This window comes from Diabrotica virgifera, chromosome 6 (genome assembly GCF_917563875.1).
Source record: "Diabrotica virgifera virgifera chromosome 6, PGI_DIABVI_V3a".
Taxonomy (NCBI): domain Eukaryota; kingdom Metazoa; phylum Arthropoda; class Insecta; order Coleoptera; family Chrysomelidae; genus Diabrotica; species Diabrotica virgifera.
Genome location: NC_065448.1, coordinates 15873128 through 15888563, shown reverse-complemented (window position 1 = coordinate 15888563; position 15436 = coordinate 15873128). Strand labels below are relative to the sequence as shown.

The 15436-nt window shown below is 31.7% G+C and overlaps 2 protein-coding genes across 3 annotated transcripts in view; one reads left to right on the top strand and one right to left on the bottom strand.

Moving 5' to 3' along the window:
* LOC114325370 (potassium/sodium hyperpolarization-activated cyclic nucleotide-gated channel 2) overlaps positions 1-15436 on the top strand; it is a 571529-nt gene that overhangs the window by 227610 nt on the left and 328483 nt on the right. The window lies entirely within an intron of this gene.
* The window catches only part of LOC114325368 (15-hydroxyprostaglandin dehydrogenase [NAD(+)]-like), a 36409-nt gene that overhangs the window by 20267 nt on the left and 706 nt on the right, over positions 1-15436 (bottom strand). The window lies entirely within an intron of this gene.

Below are 15436 nucleotides of genomic sequence, written 5' to 3'. Positions count from 1 at the left end.
CTTGTTAGGTATTGAATTTCTGATATATTACATAAAGTTAAAATTAGTGTATCTGTACATATAGGGCCGGTTGTTCGAACGCTAATCAACAATGATCACTATCAAATATTTAATTACTGTCACCAACTGTCAATGTCAACTTTGATTGGATTGCTGAAATCATAATTATTGATTACAATTATGAGATTAGTTAATCAATTAACATAACAATTATTAATATAATTAATTAACTAGTTTCATAATTGTAATCAATAATTATGTTTTCAGCAACCCAATCAAAGTTGACATTGACAGTTGTGACAGTAATTAAATATTTGATAATGATCATTTTTGATTAGCGTTCGAACAACCGTAATATCTCCACATTCTCAAAAGACACAAAAAAGTCATAATGAAACCGCACAGTAAAATGAGACACATTTAATGAAATGCAAACGACTTATTTTGTTCTTAACATATGAATCGATCATTTTTGTAAAATTTTTTTTACGATTTCTAACTTTGCTGTTAATAATTGTGGCATTCAAATGTACAGGGGGATTCACTATATTTTGACCCCCTGTAAACTGCTTTATTTGCAGAGTTAGAAAAAAATGTAAAAGACAAAAGTTATTCGATTTTTAAATTATGATGTTTTGACATATATACCATACCAGTGACGTCATCCATCTGGGCGTAATGACGTAATCGACTATTTTTTAAATGAGAATAGGGGTCGTGTGCTAGCTCATTTGAAAGGTTATTCAATTCTCTATTCAGTAATATAAACATACAGATAATTATTTATACAGGGTGTCCAAAAAATTTACCTTTTGAATTAAATGAATTGACACAAAAAGAAGAATGTATGTAATTTATTTAATTCAAAATATCGTCTACTGCTGTATAGTCCAGAAAGCCACTGCGCATCCGCTAGGAAAAATATTCTAATTCGGATTTTTTGCATAATCTTACTCAAAAAGGACTCCTTTTAACAAATTTGCATGTTGCCAGGACCAAAAGGTGGTCAAAAAATTTTTAAACGTTTTTTTTTTGTTTTTTTCCTAAAATAATTTTTTTGCATGGAAAAATTCTTTTTTAGGTTTTTTGGATCATTCCAAACAGAAAAGGTATTTAGTGACTTTTCTCTAAAAATGATAGTTTTTGACATATAAGCGATTAAAAATTGAAAAATTGCGAAATCGGCCATTTTTAACCCTCAAAAACTATATGAAAAACGGAAAATTTGAATGTTGCCAAGGCAGTTAGATATTCTTTAAACATCGTTTGATGAAATCCCGAAGAGTTTTTTGCAATACAATATTCAAAACTCCTTTGTTTTTTAATTGCTAATCAAGCGTGCGCGACACTATTTTCCACCGACAGTATGGTGCAAATGAAAGGAATAAATTCGTTATTTCGTAAACCGGCGACTTTAAGGAAAAATCCCGAAACAGGTCGATTTTTATTTTTAAGTTATGATATTGTGGCATATACGGTGTACTAGTGGCGTCATCCGTATGGGCGTGATGACGTAATCGATGATTTTTTTAAATGAGAATAGGGGTCGTGTGGTAGCTCATTTGAAATGTTCTTCAATTTTATATTCAGTAATGTAAATATTTACATAATTATTTATACAGGGTGTCGTTCTACTTCTTTTGTGTCAAATAATTTAATTTAATAAAAAAATTTAGGACACTCTGTATAAATAATTATGTAAATGTTTATATTACTCAATAGAGAATTAAAGAACCTTTCAAATGAGCTAGCACACGACCCCTATTCTCATTTAAAAAAATAATCGATTACATCATCACGCCCATACGGATGACGTCACTAGTACACCATATATGCCACAATATCATAACTTAAAAATAAAAATCGACCTGTTTCGGGATTTAAAGTCGCCGGTTTACGAAATAACGAATTTATTCCTTTCATTTGCACCATAATGTGGGTGGAAAATAGTGTCGCGCACGCTTGATTAGCAATTAAAAAACAAAGGAGTTTTGAATATTGTATTGCAAAAAACTCTTCGGGATTTCATCAATCGATGCTTAAAGAATATCTAATTGCCTTGGCAACATTCAAATTTTCCGTTTTTCATATAGTTTTTGAGGGTTAAAAATGGCCGATTTCGCAATTTTTAAATTTTTAATCGCTTATATGTCAAAAACTATCATTTTTAGAGAAAAGTCACTAAAGACCTTTTCTGTTTGGAATGATCCAAAAAACCTAAAAAAAAAATTTTCCATGCAAAAAAAATTATTTTATGAAAAAAACAAAAAAAAAAATTTAAAAAAATTTTTGACTACCTTTTGGTCCTGGCAACATGCAAATTTGTTAAAAGGACTCCTTTTTTAGTAAGATTGTGCAAAAAATCCGAATTAGAATATTTTTCCTAGCGGATGCGCAGTGGCTTTCTGGACTAGTAAGGAAACAGAAATAAAAGTATATTCATTTGCTAAATAAACATTGCTTTTTCCTTAAATTCAATGTTCAAACTGTCAAGAGGCAGATGGGTGGCAGCTTGAACATTGAATTTAAGTGAAAAATAATGTTTATTTGTTCAATAAACATTTATTTCTGTTTTCTGACAGCAGTAGAATGTATTTTGAATTAAATAAATTACATACATTCTTCTTTTTGTGTCAATTAATTTAATTCAAACTAATTTTTTGGGCACCCTATATAAATAATGACGTTAATGTTTATATTACTGAATAGGGAATTGAATAACCTTTCAAATAAGCTAGCACACGACTTCTATTCTTATTTAAAAAAATAGTCGATTACGTCATCACGCCCAGATGGATGACGTCACTAGTACGATCTATATTATGCCAAAAAATCATAATTTAGAAATCGAATAACTTTTGTATTTTACATTTTTTTTCTAATTCCGTAAATAAAGGTTTACAGGGGGGTCAAAATATAGTGAATAACCCTGTACACTCTGTATTTGTACATACATATTTATGTTTCAATCTGAAACTCTTTCAAGTTTATCAACAAAAACAAAAATGTTTGGATGAGACTTGTAAAACGAATCGTTAAAGTGTCTATGAAAAGATTCACAAGTATTGGTAGTCCTTGTATGTAAGTTCTGCTGACTTTTCAGCCCAAACTGTAGGAAGGAATAGTAAATAGTGACAAGGGTAAAATTTGTAAACAGTCTATCGAGAATATAATTTAAGATTTACCCCGAACACTCTCGAAAATTTGGAAACGCAAATGTAAAATTGCAAAAATATGGGATTGCCTTTAAACAACAATAATATATTATGTATATTATTATTTGCAGATGACCAACTAGTTATAGCACAAGGGTACGAAGATATTGAATATATGACAAGGAAATTAATCGAGGAATATAAAAAATGGGGGTTCGAAAAAAACATAAGAACGACCGAATATATGTTTTCTTTTTTTTCCTTAAAATTTGCAGAGTAATGCTCCTATTATTATTATTTACCTCATAAAACAATTAATTGAGTAAGAGGTGGAAAATCCCAAGTTAAATTAAAAGTAATGAAATGGTAATAACAAAAGGAAATTGGTTGTTAGTTTAATTATAACATTTAAATTAAAAGGTCTCATAAGTGATTTTAAATAAGACACTGGTAATCACTACTCTTCGATTTTTGATTTATGTTCAAGGTAATATTTAGTGAGGCTACCTAATTAATTAAATTAAACAAAGTAGCCTTATATAATTTATGTACCATTACGAATATATAATTAATTAGTTAGTGCAACCACAGAAAAATCAACACAATCATCAATCACAAGATCTGACCAAACAACTATTAAAATGACGACAAAAATAATAGAACAAAACAGAATACCACGAGAATGGATATTAAACATCCTCTAATACCTCTCTTAAAAAAAGGAGACAAATGCGACTCAGAGAATTCTGAAATTTAACTTATTAAACACAACATTTAAATTAACAACCAAAGTGATAACAAACAAACTGAATGAAATTATTACTCCGGTCAATTTACGTATCCGAGGCTACAAAAATTACCATCAAGCTGAAAATTGGCAGGATTGTTCAAAATACCATCATAAATGAAATCTAAAAAGTCCTCATAAATCCGACCCCTGCTAAAAATTTTACGCGGGGTCAAATGTCACCAAATATGGTTTTTAGCGATTTTCAGCGAAACAGTAAATTTTATCGTAAAATTAGTTCTAACAAAAAATGTAGATTAGATAATTTTCTATAAAAAATGTCTTATTACTTTTTTTCCTGAGAGCCACCTTTTTTGAGATATAACGATTCAAAAAGTGGTAATCGTCATAATATGCGCACACGTTTCCACACCACCTTTGAGGTAGTGTACTTAGCTCGTTTTTTTAACGTGGTTTCCCCAGTAGGCCTATTCCACGGATCTGTTATGATTCTGTTTAATTTAAAGCTATTTAATAATCGATATTGGCAAGGGTTAAAAATGATAAAAGGTATATAAAGCGGTATAAATTAAAAAAAAAGGGAAATTTATCAAACTGGTTCATAATTTTCTAATACTTCTGCTTCCCTTGTTCTTCTTCTCATTGTTCTTCTTCCTCTTTTTCATCTTCTAGTTCTTCTTCTTCTTCTTGTTGTTCTTCTTCTTCTTCTTCTTGTTCATCCTGGGTGCAAGTAAATTGTCCCAATAATAACACATCGCATGGCTCCTCGATAGAATCAAATGAATCCTCAATTGTTGGTGATTCACCATTGGAGCACGACCGGTTTTGACAATTAGTGCATGCTACCGAACAAAACAGGCCAACTTTTTTGCAACCACAATTAGCGCTACATCTCTTTTTACAGTTGCAAAAAATTGTGTTCAGGAATTTTTCCGGCGCAGGGGGGAGTAAAGTTTGAATTGGTACTAATGAACTGTCGACTAATTTCCATCCCCAGTCTTTTGGATCTAGCTGATAACAAAGCCACACTTGAACTTGGTAATATACCCGAAAAAGATGTTGATGAGCAGCCGCTGAGGTTGGAGGAAGAGAAGATAACTGCACTTGTTTTTTGTTTCGAGTACTTTTAAAAAAACATGCATATCGAAACTTATTTAAGCACGTAGTTTTCTTAGGTGCTCCATGCATAGAGAGAAGAAATCTAATTCCGTTGGAAATAACTTCTTGTGGAGTTGAATTAGTTTTTTTTTTAAACTTCAGCACATTCAAGTAAATCTTGTTTTTCAAACATTTTAAAAACCGTCGTTTTACTCCTCCTGAAAATGCAGATGTCGTATCACAGCCAGTTATTGCGTCTAAAAATAGTATATGATTTTGACATTTTGCAAAAGTAGATAAACTTTTCGATGAATATATTTCCGTAGGTGTTGAGCTTTTCCAGGTTTAAAAGAAATATAGTTTTTTCGATTGGAGTTCTACCAGTGAGTAATACTAGTAAGTCTACATTCTACATCTTCACCTACAACAATAGTTGTATTTGTTAAATTGAATTGCTCTATGGCTGTTTCAATTATCATTACGTCAGCATCATTATTAGCTTGTTTTCCGATATATTTTCAGCAATAAACTTATCTTTCAGCATTGAAATGAACCGAGATTTGTTGTAAGTATTTGCAAGAAATTTCTGTTGAGTGGTAGATACTGTCATAGATTGATCAAATAAAATATTAAAAGATGAAGATGTTGCTGAAGTTCTACGACGTTGTTCTGCAGCTTTAATATTTCTCGTACAATCATTATAGCCATCAAATACGACAGTAACTCTGGGACCAAAATGACGCCGTACATATCAATTTACTATTTTTGTTGGGATTAAGCCGTAAAATTCAAATAATTCTTATTATTTTCGCGTTACATTAACTTTGTAAATATTTTTTTGTTGGCACTGTAATATAATACAGCTTATACAGTGCATCCCTCGGTAGACCGCAAGATGTATAGTAGAAACATTATCATATTTATAATCTTATATTATTATGTGTAATATAAGTTAAGTTGACCGATAGAATATTATGTTTTCAGTGATGTTTATACCTGGTGTACTAATAATATATTATGACGATTAGAAGTCTTTCAACTTTTTGAATCGTTGTATCTCAAAAACAGTGGCTCTCAGGAAAAAAACAATTAAAATATTTTTTATAGATAATTATCTAACTTACATTTTTTGTTAGAGCTAATTTTACGATAAAACTTACCGTTTCGCTGAAAATCGCTAAAAACCATATTTGGTGACCTTTGACCCCGCGTAAATTTTTTAGCACGGGTCGGATTTATGAGGACTTTTTAGATTTCATTTATGATGGTATTTTGAACAATCCTGCCAATTTTCAGCTTGATGGTAATTATTGTAGCCTCACTCCTATTTTTGAGTCTAACTAGACCGGTCTATTATAACATTAGCAAAAGACCAACAAGATCTTAGGTCGGGAATATCTTCCACATTTACTTCATATTTAACGTAGCCTGTACCATAACATTGCACAGATTATTATCCCTGTATAGCAACGATATACCATGACTGTGAATTCATACTTGAGATATGTCCTATATCCAGTCTCACAAAAAAAGGATTCCTCAAACATAATATATATTATGCAGACAAAATCAGCCAAAGTGATTTAAGATATCTAATGAAAGGTATGTTCCGTTTGTTTGTAGAATTATATTTAATTAGATTTGCTTTAATTACTAAAATAAATAAATTTTCAATTATATTTTATGTATTTGTGGAAAAGGAAACCTAGCATTAGCGGCCACATTTCTATAACGGCCAATTGTTTTCTATTTTTAGTGGTCGTTATTGACAGGTTTTACTGTACCAATAATGTTTTATTAAATTATGCATAAACATTATTTAAATAAAAAATTTATAAACTTGATAAAAGAAAGTTTGCTTAGAATTTACTCCTCTATCTAATTATGGGGTTATTTTTAATAAAATAGTGTTCACCCATGAGAAGGGGTAACATCCACCCCCAGGATAGAAGCGCAAGTGGGTACCACATCATTTTTGTTTCTTGGGGTATCCTCTAACTACTTAACAATTTTCATGAAAATTAATGGAGGTTCAACGAAATCAGGGGTGGAAACCTTCAGTGACTGCCTTTTTGGAAATATAAAAGAATAATTTTTTTAAAAAATTAATAAAAATTATAAATCATGCACATAAATGTAAAAAAAATATTTATTTTACTTAATTAAACGAGATTGCTTGAGCCAGAATGCCGAAATCTGCATTTTTATCATTAAAAAAAAAATGTGGATTTCACCCCTAAAATGCAGAAAGCGCAACTTGGTGCCATATCACTTTTGTTTTTTGAGGTATCCTCTAACTACTCAACAATTTTCATGAAAATCGATGAAGGTTCAAAGAAATCGTGGGTGAAAACATTCAGTGACTACACTTTCAGAAATATAGAAGAATAAGGTTTTCGTGATTTTCGACTTGTTAATTTTCGGATTTTTGGTTGCTATAAGGTTTGAAAAATTAAAAAAAAATGTAATTCATGCACATAAATATAAAAAAAATATTTATTTTTCTTAATTAAACGAGATTACTTGCGCCATAATGCGGAAATCTGCATTTTTTACGATTTAAAAAGTAGGGGTGTATTGCACCCCTAAAATGCAAAAGCGCAAATTGATGCTACATAACTTTTATTTCTTGAGGTATCTTCTAACTACCTACCGATTTTCATGAAAATCGATGAAGGTTCAACGAAATAGGAAGTGAAAACTTACAGTGACTGCACTTTCAGAAATCTAAAAAATAATTTTTAAAAAAGGGGTGTATTTCACCCCTAAAATGCAAAAGCGCAAGTTGGCACTATGTCACCTTTGTTCCTTGAGGTATTCTCTAACCACTCACCAATTTTTATGAAAATCGATGGAGGTTCAACGAAATCTGAGGTAATAACTCATATCCACCTTCTTTGACTCCACTATTTAATATAATAGTAAATTTAATATAATATATAATTTAATATAATAGTAAATACTCACTTTTGTTAATTAATTATTATTTTCAAAAAAATTATAGATTATATTATTTACCAATATAAATATTATTTGGAATTTGCATAGGTATACTAAAGAAATAGATATAAAATTATTTTTCAGTGTTTATTTTATGTTCAATTATATATTGACCCCCCTTTGTGGCTCAGTGGTAAGAGCGCCTACCTTTGGATCGAAAGGTCCGAATGGTCGTGAGTTCGAATCTCACCAGGGTCAGCAATTCATTTATTATAAATTAATAAATAAAAATACATAGTTTCTGTCCTTGTGGGATCGGTACTCACCGGAGAGACAGCAGACGTTCGGATACAATTAGCGTCTCTTTGCAAAGACAATGACGTCGACTTTGCAAAGTAACAAGACACTTACTCAACACACACACTACACTTGACACTAGGTACCTAACTGCAAAAATTAACCGTACCTACCATGCCAATGGCCATTAGTTGTCTAGGCATTGGATAAATAAAAAAAATTATATATTGTTTTTTGACCGGTGAATATTGTATACCGGGTGGTGAATTGGAAAGCGGGCCATAGGAAACTCAATGTAAAATTCTAAGCTGTTAAATTCCTGCTTCCCTAATTATTTTACATCAAAAGTCATCAGAAACTATTTGTAGAGAATTGAATTCTCTATTGAAAACAACTGTTAATATTGTTCTATGAACAATAATTATTCAAAATTTTGTAAAAATATAATACAATTTTCAGAGTAATACGCCAAAGCTAGGCCACACACAATACAATAATGTGTATAAGATTGCATTTGTTGACAATGAATTTATTATATTAACAATTAGAACCAGACCGCGTATTTTAAATTTAAGAAATATTTTCCAAAAATTTAATATTTCTAAACTAGACATTACGCTTGCGAGGTGTGAACAGTTTCTGTTTTGCAACAGTTAAAGTTTGCCACTAGTTTAGGGTCTTAACCTAGCTAACAACCGCCGGTGTTGTTGCTTAAGTGTTTGCATATAGGTAAGTTGAGCATTTTTGCTTATATTTTTTTTCAAGCGGCTTTCTTTTATGCTATTTTGCTTGCTCTTTTTATTTCTTTTTGCTTTCTAGTTATTAATACTTCATTGACTGGTTTTTTCTTACAATGAGTGAGGAAAAGGGGGGCTCAGTCCCCCCTTATCCTGATACTTCTTCTCCGGCTAAAATTGCAATGACTAATAATTCCGAAAAAAATCAAAATCAGACTTCCGACAATAATTCTCAGGAAGAAAAAAAGGTTAATACATACTCCGAAAAAGATCATGGACCTTTTGTAGTATATCTTGAATCTACAAATATACCGAATATAAAAATTGGCACATTCAATACAATTAAAATAGCTCGAGATATATTCAACCTCAAACTTAATGACGTTAAAAAAATAGATAGTAAAGGGCTCAATAGAGTTTCAGTTGAATTTGCCAATTTGCACTCGGCTAACATGCTACTTAAGAACACTCAACTTCTAAATCAGGGATACAAGATATATATACCTTTTAACTTCGTAACCTGCAAAGGTATCGTCAGACAGATTGATACAGATATTGATGAAAAAGAACTTCTTCGGTGTTGCGATACAGGAAATGACATTGAAATTTTACATATAAAAAGATTAAATAGAAGAGTAATTAAAGATGGAGTAACTTCTTATGAACCCACAGGTACGACACTATTTACATTTCGAGGCGTTCTTATGCCCAAAACTGTGTTTTTTTATGGCATACCAAGACTAGTGGACACATATATTGCCCCAGTGACACAGTGCTATAACTGTCTTAGATTTGGCCACACAAAAACAAACTGTAAAGGGAAAGAAAGATGTTTTAATTGCGGGGAAAACAAACATGAAGACGTATGCATGACAAAATGTTTTTACTGCAAGGACTCTCACAAATCTATTGACAAGAGCTGCCCAGAATATACAAGACAAAAGAATATTAAAGAACTGATGGCGTATGAAAATTTGACATTTTTTGAGGCAAGTGAAGCTATTCCAAAATCATACATCTCAAATAATAAATTTATTTATAACCCGAGAGATTTTCCAAATTTTAAAAATAACAGCAGGCCATTAGAAAATACTCCAAGTACCAGTACAAATAATTCTAACACCATAGAACCATCGCAACGAAGAACAAACAATTTTAGATCATCTACAGTAAAACGTTCCTTTCAACAGGTGGTTCTGAATTCCGACAACAAACGGAGAGTCGTGCAAAAACGTCAAGATAAGCAACCAAATGAAAAGAGTATATATACACAGCAATTAAGACCAGAAAAGCCAACCTCTTCCCCCACTAGCTCATTTTCTCGTTCAGAACCTTTCAAATCAAGAACCTCAGCTAATTTATCACAAAACTCCAATCAAGCCTGGCAATCCAGTGCATCGCAAAACTTTCAAAATATTGATACCTTTTCTTCAAATGACTTTTTAAACTCATGCCTAAATTTTATTAGTAATACATCATCAGAAAACTTAAATTTACTTAAAAACCATTTATTTTCCCGATTAAACGTAGAGTCCTATATGGACCAAGAGGATAAATCTGATTCTGATTTTAATTAATTAAACATATATCAAATCACATAATCATGAATTCAAAAAAGAAATTAAAAATTATTCAGTGGAATATTAGAAGTATTAAATCAAACAGGGAAAACATAACGAACTTAATTTTCAAAGAAGACCCTGACATAATTGCTATTAATGAAACTTGGCTTAAACAAGATTTTAATTTTTCTTTGAAGTATTATAATGTTGTCAGACAGGACAGAGATGACGGATATGGTGGAGTAGCTACTTGTATCAAGAAATCTATTATTTTTTCTACAATTCAGAAATACAACTCAGACCAAATCCAATACATAACAACAAAAATTGGTAACTTATACATAATAAACATTTACTCCAATACAAATAATGCCATAACTCTTCCTTTCTTGAGCTCAACAATAGAAAACATACCTACAGAAAACTTAATTATACTAGGTGATCTAAACTCTCACCATCCCCTATGGGATAAATGTCCTACCAATAAGGGAGGAAAAAATATTTATGATTTTATTTTTGATAAAGAATTAATTATCCTAAATGATGGGTCAGCAACATTGTTTCAACCTCCTAATAATAATCGTAGCGCTGTAGATCTAGCCATAGCAAGTAATAATATGGCTCTATGTTCTACTTGGGGTGTCATACAAGATTGTGGAAATAGCAACCATTTCCCCACCTTTGTCATAATAAACAACTGTGAGTTTAACAAAAATGATAGCATCTATACACAAACATACAAAATGAGAAATATTAAAAGAGCAGACTGGTATACATTCCACACTGGGATGATAACAGGAATGCTTGATTTACCGGTAAACTCTAATTACAATGAGTTTTTGGAGGTAGTTAATCAAGTAGCAGATAACTCAATTCCCTATAAAAACTGTAGAACACAGGGTAAACCTTCAAATCCGTGGTGGGATGAAGAATGTTCACTTTGGATTAAAAGCCGCAAACAGGCAATTCAAAACTTTAAACAATCTGTTTCCTTAGAGAACTATATAAACGCTAAACGTATAATCGCCCAAACTAAACGAAACCTCAGAATTAAAAAAAGAAATAAATTCATAAACTTCTGTGAATCATTAAATAAGGAATCTAACACTACCTATGTCTGGAATAAAGTTAAAAAATTCTCAAATAACAAAAATTACGGCCAGACATTTCATAACCCAGCAGATAACATTAAAACAGAAATTCTACAGAACATGTCTGCAGTTTTTATTGATCCAAATTTTGAGCTTGACGATATAAACGAGCAAGTTTCCCCTTTTACAATCTGGGAACTTAACAATGCTGTAAATAATAAAAAAAATTCGGCACCAGGTATGGACGACATTCCTTACCTTATGATAAAACATCTACCACTACAAGCTAAACATTTTCTGTTGAATATCTACAATAATTGTCTAAATGGTGACAACCTTCCTGAAGATTGGAAAAACCATAATGTTATAAATATCTTAAAGCCACACAAAAATCCACTCTTGGCCAGTAGTTTCAGACCAATAGTTTTATCCTCTTGTGTGCTTAAAACATTAGAAATATTAATCAAGAATCGCCTAGATTGGTCCTTAGAACATAACTGTTCATTCACCAACCATCAGACAGGTTTTAGAAAAGGAAGAGGCACTGCTGACAACTTGACCCTCCTTCATTCCACAATTGTGGAAGCCTTTGAATCCTCCCAATCGGTTTTGGCCATCTTTCTTGATATCAAAGCAGCATATGATAATGTCAATATATACAAACTTTATAGTAAACTAAAACTTCGAAATATTCCATCTGCAATAAATAATATTGTGTTCAAAATTTTACAGAACAGACTTTTATATTCAAGATCTAATGATGGTGACTTTTTGGGACCTTTCATGGCAACTAAGGGGCTACCTCAAGGTTCTCCCTTAAGTACCATTTTGTTTAATATTTATATAGCAGAATTGTTTTGTATTAGCAATAATGAAGTTAAAATATGTGGATATGCAGACGACTTGGTTTTGTATATTAAGGGATATGATATCCAAAGCATGGTAAGTAAAATAAACAAAGAATTGGAAAACACATTACACTGGCTTGCAGAACATGACTTGTCCTTATCCAAAGACAAATGTGAAGCTGTATGGTTCACAAAGGGTAGGCGAAGAGATAATCTAACAGAAATCAAAATCAACAACACAGCCATTCCTCTAAAAAATGAAGTGAAATTTCTAGGCATAATTTTTCATAAGCATCTATCATGGGACTTACATGTTGACAATATTATACTCAAGGCAAAGAAAAATATTAACATCCTACGTGCAATATGTAGAGTCTGGTGGGGAGCTGACCCACGAACACTCCTAATGGTTTTTAATGCCTTGATCAGATCTCATCTCGATTATGGTTCCTTCCTATTCAACCCAATATCACAAAAATGCAACAACAAACTCAATGCAGTATTTTTTGAGGGACTTAAGATATGTTTGGGGTGCATGAAGTCTACACCAAATTTGGCAATCTTGGCAGAGTCTGCCCAAATGGACCTAGAACATAGAAGATTATTGTTAGCCTCTAAATTTTTAAGTAAAATCATCATTATTGAGAATCATCCCATAATATTACTCCTAATTGAAATACGTAAAAGACTTATAAACAAACCTAATTTTTATACAAGGCATAATGTACCATACTTGGTTTCGGCATTAGAATATTTTTTTCCATATTTTAAAAAAATATACAAAAGCCCAAATTTTCCATGCTATGAATTAGACTATGATACACTAATGAATCCACTTCCAATTCTAAATTGTAATATCAAAAAATATGACCCGATGATTAAAGAAAAATTCCTTATGACTACTGAACAATATGGAAAAGACCATACCTTTATATATACTGATGCCTCAAAAAACAAAGAAAGGGTAGGTTTTGGGATATGCATCCCGAGTATTGAATATAATTTCTCCTCAAGACTTCCTGGAGCTCTAAGCATAAGCAAAGCAGAGAGTATAGCAATACATCAAGCGGTGGAAGTCGCAACTACAAAACATCTAAAGAAAGCTATAATATTTTCTGATTCGCTCAATGCAATAACCAATATTAAAACATGTAACATATCTGCTTCAGCAGATATAAGGGCCCTAAAAACAAAGAAACTTATATCTTCAGCCAATGAGAATGGTACCAAAATTCTCCTTTCCTGGATACCTGGACACTCTAATATATTTGGTAACACCCAGGCTGATATACTGGCAAAAATAGGAAGAGACCTGAATGTACCCATGGAAGTACAACTGAATTCCCAGGATGCCCTATCAGTCATCAGAGGAAAAATTACAAAAGAGTACCAAGAAAATTGGAAATCTTTAGTCCAGAAGAAGACTTCGCAATACAAAACAATTCAAGACTTCTTTCCTACAAAACCTTGGTATTCAAATTTTCCAAATAGAAATAGAAGACACACTACCACCATCATTAGAATGCGCACAGGCCATTGTTTAACAAAACAACATCTGTATAAAATGAATATAAAAGATAATCCTTTTTGTGAATGTGGTCGTCTCGAGGATCTAAACCACATCTTTTTTGAATGCCCGATTAATGTGATTCCTAATTTTGATATATACACAAAATTTATTTCCATGAACTTCAAAACACCGCTCTCTATATACAATATTCTAAGTTCCTTAACGGAAGAATCAGTCAATGTAATTATGCGTTTTCTTGCAATTAACCAAATAAGCTTATAAACTGCAATGCGTTTTCTAGCAATTAACAAAATAAGCTTACAAATTGCAAAGCTCAACTGTTTATATGTATCCGTGTTATATTATGTTGCTATTTGTCATTTAATTTATGTTTTAATTTTTAATCATACTTAACATGACCCAATTAATCTCATTTAATTATAATCATCACACCTCATCAAAAGCTTCCTTACAAGAACATAGTCAGCGATTTTGGTATGGCTTAGAACCAGACTACGTCAAGATCGCTAATAAATCGTGCTGGTAATCGCCTTGCAGCGAAACCAAAAACAAAAAAGAAGAAGAAGAACAATTAGAACTGTCAATTTTTTTAATTATTTTATCATTTTTTGTTTAAAACACAATAAAGTTGATAAGATACCCTTAGTTAAGGAGAAAATATTAATAATAAAGATATTTTCTTCAGTCAATAATGTGCTCACTGTCAGTTAAATAGTAACGTGTGGCCTAACATACCCACACATACCTACTGCGGTAAATACATTATATTTTTCAAAATTTTGGAATGTGTTTAAATCGTAGAACAATTGTAACTTCTGTTTTTAATACAGATTTCAATCCTCTACAAATAACTTCTCATGACTTTTGATGTAACATAATTAGGGAAGCAGGAATTCAACAGTTTAGAATTTTACATTGAGTTTCCTATGGCCCGTTTTCCGATTCACCACCCGGTATAAACACTCTGCACCCACTTTCTTCTGCATTTTCATAAAACTGAGGGTCTTTTGGAGAGGTGTGTATTGTAACCAGCTGTTTAGCCATAAATTTTACATAAATTTGAATTCGATCTCCAGTGAATAATTGTAGGGGAGCCCAAGCGGGGATTTTTGCAGTTACTCGAGAGCGTCAGATTATCATATGGGGAGAAACCTGATGCCCTGCAGATGTACCTCTACCATATATTAGCTCTTAACAAAGGGGAGTTCGTTAAGGGGGGCCCGAAAAAAAATATATCCTTAAAAATACTCGAAATTGTCAGATTAAGATAAGGTCAGTTAAGGACATGCAAATCAGTGTATATTTAAAAAATTTGACGATTTGAGAGGGGCTTAAGGAAATGGGTAAGTTAAAAAGTTTCACAAAAAAAACGAATAATTCGCGAAATGAACGTTAGATCGAAAAACTAAAAAATACGTGTTCAATATTT